This window comes from Silene latifolia, chromosome Y (genome assembly GCF_048544455.1).
Source record: "Silene latifolia isolate original U9 population chromosome Y, ASM4854445v1, whole genome shotgun sequence".
NCBI lineage: Eukaryota > Viridiplantae > Streptophyta > Magnoliopsida > Caryophyllales > Caryophyllaceae > Silene > Silene latifolia.
The window spans coordinates 258440806-258448303 of record NC_133538.1 but is presented as its reverse complement, the minus strand read 5'-3'; the positions used below and the strand labels follow the sequence as shown (position 1 = coordinate 258448303).

The following is a 7498-nucleotide window of genomic DNA, read 5'->3' as shown; positions in this document are numbered from 1 at the left end:
CCTTGTTTAATTATTGTTAATCACATCATTTATTCTTCATGTTTTGCTTTGTTAGTATGATTGACAACTTTATTAGCATGCTAAACTTGATCATGAGTGAGTAGTTATTTAGCTAGGGTTAATGGGGAATTAGGGGAAACAAACATGGTAATTGATCTATGCTTAATCTAATATGTTTTCATAATTAATTTGCTTGCTTGTTGTGATTTCAACTTATGCACATGTTATGTTTGATGAAATGCGAGCCTATGAATCCTTGCATTTTCTACCCATCTCCTATCTTTTCAATGAGGCTTGTAAGACATAAACCAACTCGTGCCTCATTAGACCATGCATAGAGTTGAATAGGGGGAGACTAAGTTGACTTGTAGGTGTTTTATAGTCTAGACGACTCGGCTCCGGGACCTAAATTCTCCTAGGGATTGTATGATATACACTAACTCGATCCCATCACAACAACAAGTGCTTGCATCTATTTGAGAACATGTTTGTATAATCTATTTCCATGAATCCCCTATGATCCCATGACACCCTAGTGCTTTTAATCAATTGTTTACAACCCCTTTACTTGCTTTACTTAATTTACATTCATCTTGTTGATTAGTTTAGACCACATCTCATCTCAACCCAATTTGTGACACCCTAAGACATAGCTTTTTGCAATTGAATATCCTACATCAATACCCGTCCCTTGGGATCTGACCTTTAATTACCTCTTTGCTAAGAGTATTTTGTGAAGTTATAAATATTTTTTTGGTTGGTAGCTTTTGACGACGAGTTTTAACCGAACAAAAAATGGCGCCTTTGCCGGGGACGGTGTTCAATTGATTTGATTTTCATTAATTGTTTTTAGTTGTGTCTTTCTTTACCTTGGGGAAGTTAATATCCTCAAGGTTGTTCTAATTGTTTTCGACTTGTTTGATATTTTGCATGACTGGGATATCACAAGGTAATTTATTACCTATTGATTTCGAGATTGAAAGGACCTTAACCAACAATAGAAGAGTTGCTAGAGGTACTTCGAGAGTTGTAGGTATTGGTGAGATTGTGGACATTCAACCAAATAACATTGAGTTTGTCAACCCTTTTGCAAGAGAAGGAGAGGATAAACCAATTCAAAACCTTCCACAAAATCAACCTACAATGCCTAAATTTTCATTACATTCCGTACCAACCGAGGAGAACCTACCAAACGGTACTCCTACACCACCACATTTAACCGGTAATTTCATTGCCAAATCCGCTTTCTTTCAATTAGTTGAGAGAAGTCAATTTGGAGGGATTCCTAGTGAAGACCCTCATTCACATATGGAGACTTTTTGTGACTATTGTGATGCAATTTCTCAAACCGGAGTTACTCAAGACCAAATCCGATGGGTATTATTTCCTTTTTCTTTGATCGGTACCACAAAGCAATGGTTGAAGAGCCTAGACAAGGCTACCCTTGGTATTGATTCATGGAAGAAGTTAGCACTTGCCTTCTACAAGAAATTCTACCCTCCAGAGAAGACTAATATGTTGAGAGCCCAAATCACCGGGTTCAAGCAAAGGGATGAGGAATCATTATATGAAGCATGGGAGAGATTTAAGGACACTTACCGTTCTTGTCCACACCATGGACTTATTTAGTAGTTCCTTGTGCAACAATTTTGGAACGACCTATATGAAGACTCTTTCAATGTTCTTAATATGGGATCCAGTGGGATGTTTACCGAAGTTGATGACAATCAAACATGGGCCAAAATCGAAGAGATTGCGGTTCATAATTCCCAATATAGTAGGCCTTGAAAGGTCACAAGAGGAGGAAAGCATGAGCTAGGTTCCATCACTCAATTGGGTGCTCAACTAAGTGCTCATATCGACACCATCAATTTGAAGTTTGAGAAGGCCATGGCTAAGCTTGATAAAGCTTCCAAATCACCCAAACAACAGGTTAATTCTATGGTGGAATCATCCTGAATTCCAAGTGGAGTTTGTGAAAGTTGTGGAACCTTGAGACATGATCAAAGCGAATGTAGGGGAACAAATGAACAAGTTAATGCTTTCCAAGCATACTATATTGAGAACACCAAATTCCATCCAAATCTTTCATACAAGAGACAAAATGTCCAAAACCCCCAACCCACATATACCCTACCTCCAATGAGAAACCAAGCTCAAATACCATTTTTCAACCAAAGCCAAAGTTACCAAAATCAACTTTCCTACAACCAATCCAATGACCAAAGCTTTGACGTTTAAAAAGCTGTCCTCCAAATGCAAAAGCACCAACAAGAATTCTTCACCCAAATGCAAAAAGATAGCCAAGCTAAAGAGATCACCATCAACAACATTCTTGCCCACACCAAAATGTTAGAGACTCAAATGACTCAATTAGCATCTTCTAGCTCTCAAAGACAAAAGGGGCAATTACCACCTCAAGGTAATCCCCCGAGACATGAGACGGTTAGTGCCATCCATTTAAGAAGTGGTACAAGATATGAGGGGCCGAAGAGGCCAATTGATGAAGATATTGTGGATGTTAGTGACAAGCAAAGAGTTGTAGAGAACTCTAATGAGGTAGATCCTACCACCAATGAAATTTCAAAGAAGAAGAATGAAGAGAAGGCTAAGGAAAAAGAGCCTATTATGACTAGACTTTCATTCCCAAGTCGCCAATCTAAGTCTAAGCTTGATGACCCACTTGGAAATTTCATGGAAATTGTGAAGAACTTGGAAGTCTCAATCCTATTCACGGAATTGATCAATCCTGTTCCGGCTTATGCAAAGTACATGAAAGATATTCTTACCAAGAAGAAATCCATCTGAAAGTTGGAGACTTTTGCCTTTACCAAAGTTAGTCATGCTATTCTTCAAGGGAGTTCGCCTCCAAAGCTCAAAGATCCGGGAAGTTTTTGAAGGAAATGTAGATCTATATACATACTAACATACTCATATATGTTTAACTAATTTGTCATAAAATTAATAAGGTCTTATGCATGCAAACAAATTAACAAAATAAAGAAGAAATCACCCTTACATAGTAATTTCGGTTCTTATGGGCACAAAAGAAATCTCGTTTTTCTTTTGTTCTTGAGCTTTCCTTTAATGGAAGAAACAAGATCCAAGTGTAGGATCTCTCCTTAGGAATAATACCCAAAGCTTACCCTTAATTTAATTAATATTACATGAACTAGTATAATATTAATGTAGTAGAAAAATGACCCAAAAATTTGGTTTTTGGCTCCTAAAACCGGGTAGGAGAAGAGGAGAGGAAGAGTATTATTTTTATCTCCCTAAAAATAATTTTTATCAAGTGAATGAATAATGATGTTACCCACACATTCATATGGTGAATAATAATCAAAATAAGCAAAAGAACCCTTGTTCTTTTCTAGGTGAAACCGGTTGGGAGGAAGAGGAAGGCCAATGCCTGGGCTAGGTGCTCTTCCACAAGAAGCACTAGGTATGCATGCCTAGTTGTAAAAAGAATGATTACATCTTCCACTACTCTAATTAACATTATAAAAATATGATAATTATGTCCAATATTTCGGTCCAAATGGATGACATGAAATCCATTTTATTTTTGTCAATTGTCAATATGTCACATGTCATATGTAACATAAATTTGTTATGTATTTTTAACATATTAAAAATCAACGTATTAATAAAAATACGTCATATACAAAAATCGACTTAGTAATTCACAATTACTTGTACCAGAATATTTTACCGTTTATAAATCACAACAGATTGTATTTATAATAATTCATTCAATTTCAATTGTTTCTTTAAACAATAATTTCATCCGAGTAATGATACGATTCAATTACTCAGACCGTATCTCGTTTAATCACATTTTAATGTGATACGTAAATTTTACTTCCAAAATCGTCCGTCAATTTTCAAGTAATTTAATTAACTCGTAACATTATACGATTAATTAAATAATCAATTAAGAGTGTCGCCCTATAGGTATGACCTAGGGGTCAATCGATCACCACCGTCGCACGACAATAATGTCAAACTCTAGTCAGCCAATCATTACCGATATATGTTGACCAGTTGACAGTAAAAATACTTCACAATTGCATTCTTTAAAATGAGATTTAATAATGATATTTAAATCATGTGATCGCACTATTGTTGAGGACACATTTCCCAACAATCTCCCACTTGTCCTCAACAAGTGTGCGTCACCAATTCTCTTGTCCTATTACTATCTCCCACTCAATGCAAGGTTTCTTTCTGGTCGGACTTGCAAGTGATCATATCGAGAGTGGTTTCCTCGATCTGGAGAATAACTGATTGACCGGACTTATCTATCATAGATACTTTCCGAGCGTGGCCACGCATTTCTAGTTTATTACTCCTCGAGTGGCCCTGAGATATTGTTATAACCCTGACTAGGGGTGGACAATTCCTATCGCACTCATTCTCTTCGAGTAGCCACAGCCATCATAACCCAAAATATGCCCATTTGACCCCATTTACGAAGGTCGTAGTAACACAAATCAAAGTTAATCTGAAACTGTGCCATCTTAGGCGAATAGTCTTTAGTCAAAAGAATCGACTCATTTGAATACTATAGTAGCTCTTACCACGACCAGGCTATATAAATTGCCAGAACTCTATAAGCGGTCATAAGGCCCGACAAAATGTTCCTAACAGTCTGCCTATGTGATCGACTAGTCATCTCACATGACTCTATGGCACTTGAACTTGCCATCAATCGCATCACACTCTAGTCACTTCGAGACGTCACCTCATACAAATGACTATGGGCAAATACTATGTTAATCCGTGTTCACTTTAACGGGGTTCAATTGTCACTACAACCCGTTTGGATGTAACAATGTATAAATTAAAGATAAAAGACAAATGTGATTATGAACATGAACAAAAACAACACTTTTATTTCATTTCAAAATCTAACAAAAACTTGGTACACGTTTAAGTCCCATGGACGTAACATGTCCATCATGCTTAGCCTGCGATAAAGGCTTGGTGAGTGGATCGGCTATGTTGTCATCCGTCCCAACCTTACAAATCGCAATTTCCTTTCTTTCAATGAAATCTCTTATTACATGATATTTTCTAAGTACATGTCTAGATCTATTACTAGACTTCGGCTCCTTAGCTTGGAAGATCATCCCACTATTATCACTATAGAGAGTGATGGGATCATTGGCGGTAGGTACTACTTTTAGACCTTCCGTGAATTGCCTGATCCAAACAGCTTCCTTAGCAGCTTCTGATGCTGCGATGTACTCAGCCTCCGTTGTAGAATCCGCGGTTATAGCTTCCTTGAAGCTTCTCCAGCTTACGGCACCACCATTGAGCATAAACACGAAACCAGCTTGTGATTTCAAGTCATCTCTATCTGTTTAAAAACTTGAGTCCGTGTATCCATTAACACGCAACTCAGTGTCTCCTCCAAACACCAGGATAGAATCCTTAGTTCTTCTCAAGTACTTAAGGATGTTCTTGACTGCAATCCACTGACTCTCACCTGGATTTCCTTGATATCTACTCGTCATGTTCAAGGCATACGAGACATCAGGACGTGTGCATATCATGGCATACATGATTGATCCAACAGCGGAGACATAAGGGATCAACTTCATGCGTTCAACATCATGGGATTCGGAGGGAGATTGAGTCTTGCTCAATATCGTCCCGGTCACCATAGGTACCAAACCCCTTTTGGATTTGTCCATGCTGAACCGTCGAAGAATCTTATCAACATAAGACTCTTGACTTAGTGCCAATATCCTCTTGGATCTATCTCTATGGATCCGGATACCTAATATGCGTTATGCCTCTCCTAAATCCTTCATTTGGAAGTGGTTACCTAACCACTTGTTAACAGAAGACAACATTCGAATATCATTTCCAATGAGTATTATGTCATCGACATACAAGATTAGGAACACAACATTGCTCCCACTGAATTTCATGTATAAACATGTTTCCTCAACACTTCGAGTGAAACCATTTTCCTTTATAACATGATTGAATCGATGATTCCAATTTCTAGATGCTTGCTTAAGACCATAAATAGATCTCTTAAGCTTGCAAACTTTGTTAGGATTTTTAGAATCAACAAAACCTTCGGGTTGTATCATGTACACCTCCTCTTCTAAATGCCCATTTAGAAAAGCGGTTTTGACATCCATTTGCCATATTTCATAATCATGAAATGCGGCGATCGCTAACAAAATCCGTATGGATCTTAGCATGGCTACGGGGGCGAAGGTCTCATCATAAAGGAGACCTTGGACTTGGGTAAATCCTTTTGCCACTAGCCTAGCTTTGTAGACATCGTCATATCCTTTTATGCCATTCTTGATTTTGAATATCCATTTGCATTGGAGGGGTCTTGCCCCTTTAGGCAAATCTACCAAGTCCCAAACTTGGTTTTCATGCATAGAATCCATTTCGGACTTCATGGCTTCAAGCCATAAGGAGGAATTAGGACTAGAGATTGCGGTCTTGTAGGTGGCGGGCTCATCACTTTCTATAAGCAACACATCGAGTGTTCCATCTTCCTCGATAAGTCCCACATATCGATCGGGATGGCGAATTACTCGGCCCGTCCTTCTTAGTGGAGGAGGTACAACCGCGTTAGACGACGAAGGAACATCTTCTTGTGTCTCTTCCTCGGTTTGTGGCTCTTGAACTTCGGCAAGTTCAAAATTTCTCCCACTTTGTCTCTTAGAAATAAATTGTCTTTCTAAGAAGACTGCCTCGCAAGACACAAACACTTTGTTATCTTGAGGTTTGTAGAAGTAATAACCTCGTGAGGTTAAGGGGTAACCTACAAAGATGCACTTTTCGGATCTTGGGGCAAGCTTGTTGTCGTTCTTAGACTTGACGTAAGCATCACATCCCCAAATCTTTATATAGGATATATTGGGAATCCTTCCCGTCCACATCTCACATGGAGTTTTCTCGGTGGAATTAGTGGGACTATTATTCAAAGATCTAATTGCGGTTTGAATCGTAAATCCCCAAAACGAGTTCGGTAACTCGGTTTGACTCATCATGGATCGAACCATATCAAGTAGGGTTCGATTCCTCCTTTCGGCAACACCATTAAGTTGTGGTGTTCCGGGTGGAGTAAGTTGTGATATAATACCACGACCTTTCAAGTGTGAATCAAATTCAAGGCTAAGGTATTCTCCACCACGATCGGATCGTAGTGCCTTAATCCTTTTGTTCAATTGGTTCTCTACTTCGTTTTGAAATTCCTTGAATTTCTCAAACGCTTCACTCTTGTGTTTCATTAAATAGATATACCCATATCTACTCAAGTCATCGGTGAAGGTTATAAAGTAGTCATAATTACCACGAGCGGTGATACTCATTGGTCCGCATACATCGGTGTGTATGAGTCCTAATAGCTCACTAGCTCGTGTCCCTTTACAACTAAAAGGATTACGAGTCATTTTGCCAAGTAGGCAATATTCGCATGTACCAAATGATTGATAATCAAATGGTGTAATCACATTAG

General features: G+C 38.4%; 1 non-coding gene across 1 annotated transcript; it reads right to left on the bottom strand.

Annotated features, from left to right (window-relative positions):
* Window positions 1-1515: 1515 nt before the first annotated feature.
* Window positions 1516-1623, bottom strand: LOC141635428 (small nucleolar RNA R71). Its single transcript, XR_012540119.1, has one exon. It is a non-coding gene; the product is annotated as a small nucleolar RNA R71 (small nucleolar RNA).
* Between the last annotated feature and the right edge of the window lie 5875 nt (window positions 1624-7498).